Genomic DNA, 15,092 nt, shown 5'->3' with positions numbered 1-15,092 from the left:
TACTCTGGCGTTTTGATTAAATCACATATTTAGTCGTCAAACAGGTCTCTTTCTCTTCACTTTGAAAGCCCTTCCTTTACATTGGGACAGACACAAAAAACACGACCGGTGGCAGGGGCAGACGAAATGCTCCCTCCTCCACATGCGGTCAACAGCCCTGCCATTAACAGGCGTAACGTTCTCTTTCATAAGGACACAAGACAACTCCACTCGAAAGTACGTCTACAATAAACTGAGGTCTCAAACACTCGCGCAAATCACCTCGAATTCAACACATATTGTCCCAACAGTATCACATCACTTTCACAACGCGGCTCCGGTATTACAATGCTAATATTTGCCCGATTATTATTATTATTATTATTATTATTATTATTATTGTTATTATTATTATTATTATTATTATTCCTGCCGTTCTACATGACTTACCCGCTGCATTAATCATACATGGTCCTCGTGCGGAATCTATTCAGCAATTACAACACAATTTACGTTCTCGCACGGCAATTAACATCTGATTACTGACTGATAATTAATCGATGATCAGCACTTGGTTACCTTACCGTCACACGGCAATACCTTAATTAATTAATTAATATTCACACGGATTGATATTTGACACTCGCACTATGATCACATCCTGGTAAGCTTAATCACATAATCAATTAAAATCACAACGCTCCCTATCTAAGTATTTCAAAGGGGGGGGGGGGGTGTTTGGCTGTCAGTTCGGCCGCTGAGCCTCGTAGTTGCGTGCCTTACACAATATAGTACTTACCGTCTTTACTTGCCATACACTTATCAAAATAATAATTACTCTAATTAATTACTACTCTCACTGCACTCCCCTAAACTCATTACTCCTGGTCTTCTGTCGCAAATAATCAAACAAAATCTCCCAAGAAAGAAATAATTGAATAAATCTCTACCACGTGCAACACTAAAGTATATATTCCCTAAATTATTCACAATCAATTACTCAGACCTGTCGTCGGTTTCTTAAACTAAGAATTAACAACTACGCGCCCATTTCGGCGCTCTATTTCAACTGGACTACATCTTTAAACTTTTATAGCGTCAGCTTACGATAAACATTTCCCATCCCCTCTAGGCATGCCAGATATTAAAAATTAGTACTCATCTCTATCACATGATGACACTTTCGTCAGCTCAGGAGGTCCATCCTGGGCTTACTCCTGGTCCATGGGCACCGCGGTGATTACTTCCATTTCCATACCACCTTGAAGTTGAGGGTCCATGGTTCGTTGCTGGTGCAGCCGCTGGCAGTTAATCCTGTACACACACAACGTCACTGTTTAATTCCACACTCCGGTTAACAGCGTTCAATGTGAACGTCCGGTCACGATCTCGGATACGACTACGTAGTCCGCGGTTAAGTACCGAATCCCGTCTATCTCTCATCCACTATTCAGTCTGCTGCTACGTAAGATTATTATGCTATAGTAATGATAATAATATTACTTTACACATCACAGTTTATAAAAAGTTAACACTGATGTCACGGAGACCAAAACTATACATTGTTTATGCGAATCCTATTATTTCACTCGAAATGGGAGTTAACTTCACTTGAACAAAGAACTAACGAGGGCTTAACCAAGCATAGCTTCGCCGTCGATGAGCCGCGAGTCCCGAGTGACGCTTGTCCCTTACTGCAATGGTTTTTACAAGGGAGCGATACCCCTTCCACTAATTTGCGTATTGCCTATTCACGGCATACTCGAGGTGTAATAGTACGGCTAATCGGTGACCAGTATTTAGTTGATGCGATTGAGACATATCCACTCAATTATCCTTCGGTGGATCTCCTCCAATTAATTAAAATCTGTCCGGCTTCCCCTACCACGCGGGGTGAAGTCCCTCCGTCGAGGACGTGTCATGAGAATAAACAGATGGCCCCAGTACTTTTCCACACAGAAACAACACAATATTCTTTCTTCTTCTGAAAGTTATCCAGAAAGGGGACATTAGACACTCGTAAATAAATGTTCCAGTGACATCTATCCCTTTTAAATCGGGAGACGACTCCATAATTCGAGTTTCATTAATTTTCCAGATCGTAGGTAATTAAGTTGGCCAGTCCGAATCCAAGATGGCTCCTATATTTCGTTTCGAAAAAGTTGGTTTCTCCTCATTCTGTGAGTCTTGCGGAGGGATGTCTTCTCTCGAGTGATGTCACGGGGAATCCCCATTCATAACCCCTCCCGGGACTAGATGAGCTTGCGTTCCGCTGCGGGGCCCCCGCTACACAAAGGATAATATGGCGCAGTAGGTCGCAAACAAAGAAATCTCGTAAAATAACTTTCAAAGACTCAATTTATCTATCTCAATGATATGAATATTAATTAGTCTCGGTGTCACCTGTACTAATGTTATGAATATTAATCAATTTCAGCATTGTTTTCCTTAAATAGCATTGCGTGCGTAATTACGAAGATCAATAGCAACCAAAGGTCCTTGGATCGTGCCCCTGTCGGGTTCAATACATACATACATACATACATACATACATACATACATACATACATACATACATACATACATACATACATACATACATACATACATACATACATACATACAGATGAGTTGACGGAAAATTTAAAATAGCATTTCCTTCTTGCTGTGGACATGACCGATATAGACATAGCATTTTTAAAAATATTCTGAGCTATGTACAGATAAAATAAAACTATTTTATATGTATACATAAAAGTTGTTCCCAAACATGTGCCAAGCTGTTATCAATTACTTCCCTTACCAAGTCAGAAGGTTGAAACTCCTAAACTGTAAACCGTATGACATATATTCATGGGAACTTCTTATGTTGTTTTGGGGTGTGCAATCCACTCCACCCCATCCCTGATTACTTTCTACATGTTTGCGGACACCCTTTATAGTCAAATACAGGGTCTTTATTTATGCTTTGAAGGGACTTTCTCGCTCGACCTTGGCCGCCAGTGACGGTTCAGTTGCCGGCTACCGCGCATGCGTATGTACGGCAGAATACGGTGCACAAAATCATTATCATGCATTATATCACCATTTTTACAGTTTATGCTGAAAATGTTCCCCATGCGCTGCCAAAATAATCGGCATCTCCTAATGAAGTTTCCAGATAATCTACCAACTACTTCAGCACTGATGGATCCAATTTCAACTCATATATTGTATTTACGTTCATCTGGTGTGTGAGGGTTGTTCCCATAAACTACATTTTTTAACATTCCCCACAAATAAAAATCACATGCCGTTAAATCTGGGCTACGAGGGGGCCACAGAATTTTACTTATGATCCTCGTACCAAACACGCTTCTGTAAGGAGATAACGACCTTTACGTCTATTTTTATTGTTTACTGATCCTGTAGGTTTGAATCTCTTGGCCAGTTGTTTTATTGTCCGATTGACAGGAATGGGTCTCCCTGGAAATTTCACTCGAAACTTTTGTCTTGTCCTAGCGCACGATTTTCTGCACTTAATGAAAGTATTATGCAGATATACACGTTCACGTAACGAATATTTCACGTACATTACAGCACTATACACAATCACAATAAAACGCTATACAATACGACATACAGTACGCAGTAGCTTCATTGAACACCCTACTATCTCGGGGTTCAGCTCCCAACAACTGCAGAGTGCCGGAAACCACGCGCGCCAGCGGCCGGTAGCAACCTGTCATCGGCCAGCGATAAAGTCCCTTCCAAGCATAAATAAAGACGCTGTATATGGAGGGGCCGTCCATCTTCACGCTACATCACGATAGTTTTGTGTGCGAAGTCAAACCGCTACCAGTTTAACCCTGTAAGACCGTATGTCTGGAATGTTCCGACATAATGTTTATCCAATAATGAAGTGTATTAACGGAAGATTTTAAGTAGCCAGCGATTCTCGGGCAATACCTAGTATTTAGAGAATGCATGGCCTTCGTAATATTCTTCTTCTTGCGTTCCGGCCTTCTGAGGACCACGTTACAATTTCAGTTCTTCCTCCTTAATTGTTCTTTCCTTTTCCTCCAGTATTATTTCTTTGTTTCACTATGCTTCTTTTCTCTGTCTTCAGTCCACTTTGTGCCTGTTTTCCTTCCTCCCTTGGAATCCTTCCATTTGTAAGACTTTCTTCCTAAACATCTTTCTTTCCAATAATTCTTCTTCTCGTATGTTGTTCCTTTCCAGGTCTTTCTTGACTTCTTGCCTTCTTAATATTATTCTTAGCATGGTTTGGACAGGCAGTCCGCGGACTGTGTTTACAGTTGGAAGACGCATTATTGTATCACGTACATAGAGTGTGCTGAGCATTACTGTATTTCGGAAATGTGCTAGGTTCCAGCTTGAGTTTTGTAAAATAAACGGTTTGAATCTATGAACAGACAGAGATATAGCCATACGTGCCCAGAAAAATAAATACCAGTTGAGGAGTGTGACCAGCTAAACAAATTCGAGTACTGAGGGTTAATGTTCTTATCAGACGATGACCTGTAAAAAAAAAGGCATCGTCATTGACAATTGACGGGTTTCCGACTTTCCAACTTCGTAAAGAAAGTATTAGCAACAGATTGCTGAGAATTGAAAAATCATTTTATTTCTGCATCGGTCGTGCCCACAGTAGGAAGGAAATATAATGTTTAATTTTCCTTCATCTTAATATGTATGTATTGAACCCATCCATCATTCACAGTCATCCAAACCTAAACATACTAGCCACTATAGCTAAGATATATGTTGTTGGGAAAGGAGCATTGTCATCTTTTTATCATGCAAGGCCTTCCAGTTGAGAAGCACGTGTGCTTTACGTAGGTTCATTATAATATTCAGTTCGATTGTTTTGCGAGAGTCGCGACGAGACCTATCCTTGACCCTGCGATCCCTCATCAAGAAGTTAATCTGCTAGTCAATGAACCACACTGAAGCACCCACACAAAACTAGTGTCCAAAGCAGAGAGGCTTAATTTAGAAAGAGACAATTAGCTTCCGAACCCCGCTTCGGCAGTGACACACAATTGGTAGGCTACAAGATCATCATCATCATTATAATTATCATTATCATCATCATCATCACATAAGCCTCCATAGCGTATTGGTTGTCGTTATTATTTGCCGTTTTCTGTAGCCCGGGATCGATTCAGAAATTTAAAATTGTTAGGAGGGATTGTATGAGGCTAAAATGGTAAAAGCAGCGCACCTGTACTGATGATTTTGCTTTGAAAAACTGCATCACCTCGGGACAAGAACACGAATGTACTTTCTTTCCATCATCAAAAAGTTATTCCTTGATGCTGCTTGTTGTTTAAGGGGCCTAATATCTAGACCATCGGTCCAAAACTTATTTCTTGTCACTGCAACTATTATTTTCCTTTTTCTGCTGTCCTCCAGTACATCTTCCATCATATGTTTATGTGGTCTCCCTTTTTCTCCCTTGCATACAATTTTGCCTTCAAACATGTTGATTATGAACTTCACGTCTTTTTTTTAAACTTCTTTATTGATTTCTCTTTCTGTCCAGTTAGGTTTTATAATTTTTCCCCACAACCACGTTTCCATTGCCTCTGAACGTTTGATGTCTTCTGTCAAGAGAGTCAAATACCTTTGCTGGTAAGACCTACAGTAGTGTTTACACTGCACTATGTCTACTGGTATGGGTAGAGCAAATTTGTTACTTTCATTGACCTTTCTCAGTCTCATCCTTGGCTTTGACAATATGAAAGTGACAGGTATGAGCGATGCTAGTAATGCCATTCCTTATGCAGCCAGTCCCTGCTATGAATGGTGTGAAAATGTTGCTCATAGGGTCGGTTGGTGTATGCATTTCAGTGGGCTTGGCAGACTGATATGTAATAACAACTTATTGTTCACTGAGGAAAGCAACGAGAAACTGCCTCACTCCTCATTCAGGGACACCAGGGCCACCTATGACGGCTGCGGGCGGAGTTGTTGAGGTTCAAACCAGCCTCGGGGCTGAGCACTCAACATACATACAAGAGTCCAGCTTTCACAATCATATAGACACACATTCCAAATGAATATCTTTACAAACTGCTACATTATTTCCTTGTTGAGGCAGTTATTTACTAACACATTTCTTCTCACTGTGAAAGCTTGTTGTAATATTGTAACTCTTCTCCTATTTTCCACAGAGGATCTGCTGACTTTCGCAATTAAATTGCCTAGATAACAAATTCTGTTAACTTCCTGTATTGTTTTTCTTCCAAATTTGATGCTGGGTGTTCTATTTGTTTTAATCTGCTAACAGCCATACTTTTAGTTTTATTGATAGTGATATTTAACTCAAATGGTTAAGAAATATACGAGAATTTCTGCATTATTTATGAATCTGCACAATGGACCATGTCGTTGGCAATTTACGCTTCCTTAGGCTTGACACGGCTCTGGAGACAATTTCACTATACCCGTAATACTAAAAGAAGCACTTTGACAGACAGTGCTGAAAGGAGAAGAATTGCAACAGCAATTGCATGGTTTTACCACATTCCTGCATTCCTTTCTGCTTCCCTTCGCCTCTGGTTGACTTGTTTGTTCGTTAGGACCGCTGGGTTCTGCCGTACGTAACTCAGACTCCAAGAAACAAGAGCTGGCTAGCAGGCTTATCTCCATGGCAACCACAGTGGATCCGCCGACGTTTCCATACTCCCTTCTCCCCACTCAGGCAGGCAGTAAACAGATCTTCCTCTAAGAACTGTCAGAACGCATCTTTCAATATCACTACCATAGTTGTTGTCGGGCAGAACTTAATTTTTAAAATGGTTTTCGTGATTCAATGTTCTTTATCAGACATAGAGTTCATAAACCTGTCAGCTACTGGGAGTTCTCGAAACAGTATTGACGCTTCCTCCTCCTTTTTGATATGAACATGTTTTTGTTACTTTAAAAAATTCTAATTGAATCTCAATGGATTACGTGTTAACGAGCAATTTTTCAGCGTTTAGATCTTATTCGTCTGCCACCCTTGACAACCTTACAGTATTCCTTGAGCAGTATTATGGACTGTGATTCCACTTTAAAACCCTGATAACTTTTTTATTTCCCAGTATATTGCAATGCAGTTGAGGTATTCGAATGAGATACAGGAGCAGTGAGAAATGTCACAGGTAATATGGCTTATTATTGAAAGAGTAAAGCTACGAAAATAACTCTTTGCTTGGGTTTTGAACCAGCGCTCTGTACGCAACCACGTACTTTCAACCGCTCTACCAACTGAGCTAACATAAATAGTATTAATGGTAACTAGTAATGCAGTAAATCAACGTATCTTTGATGTTGGGGTTCTTTCTTTTACAAGTTGGTTTAACGTCACACGGACACGGATAGGTCTTACGGCGACGATGGGATAGGAAAGGCCTAGGAGTGGGAAGGAAGCGACTGTGGTCTTAATTACGGTACAACATCAGAATTTTCCTGGTGTGAAAATGGGTAACCACGGAAAAACATCTTGCAGGGATGACGACAGTGGAGTTCGAACCCACTATCTCTCGGATGCAAGCTCACAGCTGCGCGCCCCTAACTGCACGGCCAACTCGCCAGGTATGTTGGAGTTCTGGATTACAAGTAATTGTACGTATTTCTTTAAGAACTACATGGACCTTTATTTAGCGGGGTCGGTGGTTGCAGAGCAGGCTGCGTGGCCTACAAATGGCCAGAGTTTGTCCGCGGTCCGACAGCTCTGTACTCCGATCGACCAACCGAGCAGGAGAGGGGTGGGCACGGTTCTACCGTGGCTCTACGCCACCGTCGACTCTCCTGAGAATAGTTTTCCGTGATTTTCCATTTTCCTGCACTAAGGTAAATGCCGCGACAGTTTCCAGTATAGGCCACGGCCACCAACCCCCTCAGTTTCTGAGAGACAGCGTCACCGTCTGAGAGGCCCACCTCCCTATTCAGGGGAGGAATAAAAACAATTTGGCAGTAGTAGTCATCTAGCGTATGTTTTCTGGTGCCGGGAGTGTCCGAAGATACACTGCCTGAGAAAAAAGTTCAGCGCCCAGAAGGAGTGGTTCACAGTGAATGAAACTACATATGCTGAAAGACCATGTGCCTTTATTCAACTGATTACAATACAGGATGAAAGGGACAAGCCGTTGGCAGTTACAGGTGGAATGCTGGCGTCAGGTCTGTAGAGTGTCGCACCCCACCTGGCTGCAATGCGTGCTCTTGTGCGATTCGAAATGGTGTCAAACAGCCTATGGATCCTCTCCTGAGACAAGTTCGTCCACAGTTGTTGCAGCTGTCTCTCCAGATGCCGCAGATTGGTATTGGGACGGATTTCCCTTCCACGCACGTGTTCAATGATGGAGAGGTCCGGGGGTCTTGCTAGCCACGGGAGGACCTCAACATGCTCTAGGCAGCCCATAGACACACGTGTGACATCTCGCTGTGCCGTCAAAGTCTGCCGAAGCACTATTAGAGGTGACCTAAACACATATCCTATGGTTCCCTACACCATGATGCCAGGGATTACGCCTGTGTGTCTTTCCACAATATGGGCAGGATCTGCCCTCTGCCCTCGATACCACCAAACAAGCACACCAAGGCGTCTGCTCGGGCTTGGTCAGCGGGTAGCCTGTGACAACTCATGTTTATGACGGTTATAAAAATTTCCCCAGGTGAGGCTCGAACTCACAACCCCGGCATCGCTCTGTTACTGTCCTATAAGTACCGTGCGCTAACCAATTGCGCCACTGGGGAACTGTAAGCTGATGATTCTAGTATGTGTATATATACTATTAAAAGTAACACCTCAATGATTATAATACACTTGTCTACAGCTCATTGAAAGCAAATGTGCTCCCATTACGAGGATATCAGGTTTCTTTTGTTCTACAGCTCGCTTATTTCTTCTTCTTCGTCTTAATCTGCTAACCCTCCAGGGTTGCTTTTTCCCTCGGACTCAGCGGGGGATCACACCTGTATCGCCTCAAGGGCAGTGTCCTGGAGCGTGAGACAATGGGTCGGGGGGATACAACTGGGGAGGATGATCAGTACCTCACCCAGACGGCCTCACCTGCTATGCAGAACAGGGGTCTTGTTGGGGGATGGGAGAATTGGAAGGGATAGACAAGGAAGAAGAAAGGAAGTTGTAGTGGCCTTAAGTTAGGTACTATCCAGGCATGTGCCTGGAGGAGAAGTGGGAAACCACGGAAAACCACTTCCAGGGATGGCTGAGGCCCGGGTTCGATTTCCGGCTCTGCCACGAAATTTGAAAAGTAGTACGAGGTCTGGAACGGTTTCGCTCAACCTACGGAGGTCAGCTGAGTAAAGAGAGGTGGGGGTTCCATTGCCCGATTTCCGTGGTTTCCCACTTCTTCCCCAGGCAGATGCCGGGATGGTAGCTAACTTTAGGCCAAGACCACTTCCTTCCCTCTTTTTCTTACCCATCCCTTCCAATCTTCTCATCCCCCACAAGGACCCTGTTCAGCGCAGCAGGTGAGGTCACCTATGAATGGACTGGAACTCACCCCGACCAAATATCTCACGCTCCAGGACACTGCCCTTGAGCGGTGGAGGTGGGATCCCTCACTGGGTTTCGGAGAAGAAACCAACCTGGAAGGTAAAGTGACAAAATAAAAGCCAAGTAATAACTTTTTAGGTGCTTCGGTTACCATTTATTGCAAAATAAACGATAGACTCTATAGGCGCTAACAAATGACTTTTCTCCTCATAATTTGATCTAAAGCAAATTTGTTACTTCACTCTGCATGTTATATTAAAAATTACTCATTTTACGTCCCACTTTTACTGCTTTCGGAGTCGCCGAGGTGCCAGATTTTGGTCCCTCAAGATTTTATTTACGTGCCGGTAATTCTACCGAAACGAGGCTGACGTAATTGAGCAACTTCCATTACCACCAGACTAAGCCGGGATCGAACTCGCACTCTGCAAATTTACCAGTTACAGGAAAGAATAGTCCGCCTCTGTGGTGTAGTGGTTAACGTGATTAGCTGCCACCCCCGGAGGCCCGGGTTCGATTCCCGGCTCTGCCACGAAATTTGTAAAGAGGTACGAGGGCTGAAACGGAGTCCACTCAGCCTCGGGAGGTCAACTGAGTAGAGGTGGGTTCGATTCCCACCTCAGCCATCCTGGAAGTGGTTTTCCGTGGTTTCCCACTTCTCCTCCAGGCGAATACCGGGATGGTACCTAACTTAAAGCCACGGCCGCTTCCTTCCCTCTTCCTTGCCTATCCCTTCCAATCTTCCTATCCCTCCACAAGGCCCTTGTTCAGCATAGCAGGTGAGGCCGCCTGGGCGAGGTACTGGTCATACTCCCCAGTTGTATCCCCCGACCAAGAGTCTGAAGCTCCAGGACACTGCCCTGGAGGCGGTAGAGGTGGGATCCCTCGCTAAGTCCGAGGGAAAAACCGAACCTGGAGGGTAAACAGATGATGATGACAGGAAAGAATATGTATTTACGGAAATATCCTAAACTTATTACAAAATTTAATAAGGTCTGTGAACTCGCTCCGTCTTGGAGAATATTGTTGATTCTAATCCAGAATTCATTGCGTAAGCATTGTTGATCAGCACGTTTTCTTTTTGTTTTTGCACGTTGCTATACGTCGCACCGACACAGATATGTCTTATGGAGACGATGGTATAGGAAAGGACTGGGAACTGGAAAGGAGCGGCCGTGGCCTAAATTTGCCTGGTGTGAAAATGGGTAACCACGAAAATCTATCTTCAGGGCTGCCGACAGTGGAGTTCGAACCCACTATCTCCCGAATACTGGATACTGGTCGCACTTAAGCGACTGCAGCTATCGAGCTTGGTGGCCCATGTTTCAGAAGAATATAAAACCTTAGATGACCTCTAGAAGTTCCATCATCTTCTTCTTAATCACCTTACCCTTCAGAGTTGTTTTTTCTCTCGGACTCAGCGAGGGATCCCACCTCTACCGCCTCATGGGCAATGTCCTGGGTCGGGGGATACAACTGGCAAGAATGACCAGTACCTCGCCAAGGCGACCTCACCTACTATGCTGAACAGGGTCTTGGTGGAGGATGGGAAAATTGAAAGGGATAGGCAGGGAAGAGGGAAGGAAGCGGCCCTGGCCTTAAGTTAGGTACCATCCCGGCATTTGTCTGGAGAAGTGGGAAACCACGGAAAACCACTTCCAGGATGGCTGAGGTAGGACTTGAACCCACCTCTTCTCAGTTGACCTCCCGAGGCTGAGTGGACCCCGTTTCAGCCCTCGTACCACTTTTCAAATTTCGTGGCAGAGCCGGGAATCGAACCCCGGCCTCCGGGGGTGGCAGCTACTCACACTAATCACTACATCATAGAGGCGGCTAGAAGTCCCCATACAAATTCATTACTGTTAACAGGAAATCGAAATCTCTATGAATTGACACGTTGAGTGGTCAAAGTCTTAACTTTTGGTCATCGGCATCTTGAGTTCGATCACAGCCAGGTCTTAGCTCTGGGGCTGGATGGTTGTGCTGTCCCCAGCATAACTCTAACACACTAACACGCAGTTCCTCCTCATACTATTTCAAAAACTTTCCCCAGGTGAGGCTCGAACTCACAACCCCGGCATCGCTCAGTTACTGTCGTATAAGTACCGTGCGCTAACCAATTGCGCCACTGGGGAAGGTCAGCGTGCGTTGGCGAGGTGGCGATCCCATGTAATAACATTGAACGATATCTGTCAAGGTTAAGTATATTTTCTAGTAATTTATTGATGTTTATGAATGTGTTTACGTTACAGAGATCACTGGATAATTCTAAGCTTTGACACCATGGGCCTACTGCCCACGGAACGCGAAATGAACAATTTGTTATACTAAAGCCGGCCTCGCGGTGCAGGAGTAGCAGAAACCCCACAGGTTCAATTCCCGGCAAGGTTACGGACTTTTTTAGCTTCGTCTGTGGGCTGGTTTGAGATAGCGGCCCCGGTCTAGAAAGCCAAGAATAACGGTCGACAGGATTCGTCGTGCCGACCACACGACACCTCGTAATCTGCAGGCCTTTGGGCTGAACAGCGGCCGCTTGGTAGGCCATGGTCCTTGAGGGCTGTTGCAACATGGTGTTTTGTGTGGTTAGAATATCTTCATACACAGTTTATTGCCTGGATGGCCGTGGGTAAAAAGGGGCAACTATGTTAAAGTCCGCCTCTGTGGTGTAGTGGTTAGTGTAATTAGCTGCCACCACTGGAGGCCCGGGTTCGAGCCGCGGTTCTCTCACGAAATTTGAAAAGTGGTACGAGGACTGGAACGGGGTCCACTCAGCCTCAGGAGGCCAACTGAGTAGATGAGGTTTTGATTCTCACTTCAGCCATCCTCGAAGTGGTTTTCCGTGGTTTCCCCACTTCTCCTCCAGGCAAATGCCGGCATGGTACATAACTTAAGGCCACGGCTGCTTCCTTTCTCTTCCTTGTCTATCCCTTCCAATCTTCCTATCCCCGCAAAAGGCCCCTGTTCAGCATAGCAGGTGAGGTCGCCTGGGAGAGGTAATGGTCCTCCTCTCAAGTTGTATCCCCTGACTCAAAGTCTCACTCTCCAGAACATTGCCCTTTAGGCGGTACGTGTGGGATCCCTCGCTGAGTCCGAGGGATAAACCAAACCTGGACGGTAACAGTTTAAGAAAGAAGGAAAGAAACAATCTTAAATCCGTCCGTCTGCATAGCTTAGTGGTCAAAGTCGTAACTTTTCGTCATCGGCATCTTGAGTTCGATCACAGCCAGGTCTTAGCTCAGGGGCTGGGTGGTTGTGTTGTCCCCAGCATAACTCTATAACACACTAACACGCAGTTCCTCCTCATACGGAAGATGCCACGCACCCTCTTGAATTTTTCTCCTTCTTTCCTTCTTTTTTGGAGGCTGCTTCGCCGAGGCGTTAAGGGGGTGCTCGGTTCATCCGGAAGGATGTGGGTTCGATTCCACGTCAGGAGGTCGAAAAGTTAAGAAACGAGATTCCCATTACCGGAGGTGCACATGGCCCGGAAGTTCACTCAGCCTACACCAAAAATGAGTACCAAGATAATTTCTGGGGGAAAAGGCGGTCGGGCGTAGAGGTAACCACCCTACCCCACCAAGTGCCGAGGATACGGATGGTGGAAGCCTCTTGGGGTCCTCACGGACTGTACGGAGATTGCTTTGATTTGCTTCCTTCTTCTTTAATATTCTGTATTTCTCTCTCTCTCTCTCTCTCTCTATCTATCTATATATCTGTCTCTCTCTCTCTCTCTTCTTTCTCTTAACTTCACAATATTTACCACGTCTTAGTTCAGCTACAACAATTTCGTGATATCCTTAGTTCCAACTCTCTCGTCTACCGAATGCACAGGTGATATGACGCTGTTGATGGTGATTCGGTTGGATGGAGACGATAAGCCCGAGCAGACGCCTTGGTGTGCGGGTTTGGTGTTATCGAGGGCAGAGGGCAGATCCTGCCCATATTGTGGAAAGACACACAGGCGTAACCCTGGCATCATGGTGTAGGGAACCGTAGGATATGAGTTTAGGTCACCTCCAATAGTGCTTCGGCAGACCTTGACGGCACAGCGAGATGTCTCAGACATTCTGCGTCCACACGTACTACCTCTTACGGCACAGCACCTTGAGACAGTGTTCCAACAAGATAATGCACATCCACACACAGCACGTGTGTCTATGGACTGCATAGAGCATGTTGAGGTCCTCCCGTGGCTAGCAAGACCCCCGGATCTCTCCATCATTGAACACGTGCGTGGAAGGGAAATCCGTCCCAATACCAATCTGCGCCATCTGGAGTGACAGCTGCAACAACTGTGGACGAGCATCATCATCATCATCATCATCATCATCATCATCAAACTAAAGGGAACGGGGAGTTTACAGGGGCTATCAGAGGTAAACTACGGTACATTAAAAAACTCAGCATTGAAGTGGAAGGGAAAACGGGGAAAGAAAATAGAAAAATAATATTTTTTTACGCACTCCAGGGGTGAGGGATGCATTTAATACATTTCCCAGGCAACGCGGGTTACTGTTCTGTCGTATCGCTCACCAGAATAATAGTAAAAATTAAATGTGGTCGTAGAAAAGGGGTAAAATTAAAATGCACTTTATAAATAACAGCTAAAAATCAAAACCAAGCACAAATGAAACACACGGCAATCTCTTTTATCAATAAAATGTATACCATGGCGCGTCGCTGCACACTACAACACCAAAATCTTCAGTAACAAGTTCTGTGTCCGCCTCTGTGGTGTAGTGGTTAGTGTGATTACCTGACACCACGGGAGGCCCGGGTTCGATTCCCGGCTCTGCCACAAAATTTGAAAAGTGGTACGAGGGCTGGAGCGGGGTGCACTCAGCCTCGGGAGGTCAACTGAGTAGAGGTGGTACCTAACTTAAGGCCACTGCCGCTTCCTTCCCTCTTCCTTGTCTATCCCTTCCAATCTTCCCATCCCCCACCAAGGCCCCTATTCAGCATAGCAAGTGAGGCCACCTGGGCGTGGTACTGGTCATCCTCCCCAGTTGTATCCCCGACCCATTGTCTCACGCTCCAGGACACTGCCCTTGAGGCGATACAGAGGGAAAAAGCAACCCTGGAGGGTTAGCAGATTAAGAAGGAAAAGAAGAAGAAGAAATTTTTTTTTTTGCTAGGGGCTTTACGTCGCACCGACACAGATAGGTCTTATGGCGACGATGGGATAGGAAAGGACAAGGAGTTGGAAGGAAGCGGCCGTGGCCTTAATTAAGGTACAGCCCCAGCATTTGCCTGGTGTGAAAATGGGAAACCACGGAAAACCATTTTCAGGGCTGCCGATAGTGGGATTCGAACCTACTATCTCCCGGATGCAAGGTCACAGCCGCGCGCCTCTACGCGCACGGCCAACTCGCCTGGTAGAAGAAGAAATAAGCGAGCTATAGAACAAAAGAAACCTGATGTCCTCGTAATGGGAGCACATTTGCTTTCAATGAGCTGTAGACAAGTGTATTATAATCATTATAATCATATACACATACTAGAATCACCAGCTCACAGTTCCCCAGTGGCGCAATTGGTTAGCGCACGGTACTTATAGGACAGTAACTGAGCAATGCCGGGGTTGTGAGTTCGAGCCTCACCTGGGGAA

General features: G+C 45.0%; 3 non-coding genes across 3 annotated transcripts; 1 reads left to right on the top strand and 2 right to left on the bottom strand.

The window, feature by feature from the left end:
* Positions 1 to 8,634: 8,634 nt before the first annotated feature.
* TRNAI-UAU (transfer RNA isoleucine (anticodon UAU)) lies at positions 8,635 to 8,724 on the bottom strand. Its single transcript is given in 2 exon segments — positions 8,635 to 8,670; positions 8,687 to 8,724. It is a non-coding gene; the product is annotated as a tRNA-Ile (tRNA).
* Positions 8,725 to 11,532: 2,808 nt separating this feature from the next.
* Positions 11,533 to 11,622, bottom strand: TRNAI-UAU (transfer RNA isoleucine (anticodon UAU)). The gene is given in 2 exon segments: positions 11,533 to 11,568; positions 11,585 to 11,622. It is a non-coding gene; the product is annotated as a tRNA-Ile (tRNA).
* A 3,380-nt stretch (positions 11,623 to 15,002) lies between these two features.
* TRNAI-UAU (transfer RNA isoleucine (anticodon UAU)) lies at positions 15,003 to 15,092 on the top strand. The gene is given in 2 exon segments: positions 15,003 to 15,040; positions 15,057 to 15,092. It is a non-coding gene; the product is annotated as a tRNA-Ile (tRNA).

The sequence above is a fragment of the Anabrus simplex genome, chromosome 3, assembly GCF_040414725.1.
Source record: "Anabrus simplex isolate iqAnaSimp1 chromosome 3, ASM4041472v1, whole genome shotgun sequence".
Lineage (NCBI taxonomy): Eukaryota > Metazoa > Arthropoda > Insecta > Orthoptera > Tettigoniidae > Anabrus > Anabrus simplex.
The sequence above is the reverse complement of the archived record's forward strand: the minus strand, read 5'-3'. Positions and strand labels throughout refer to the sequence as shown.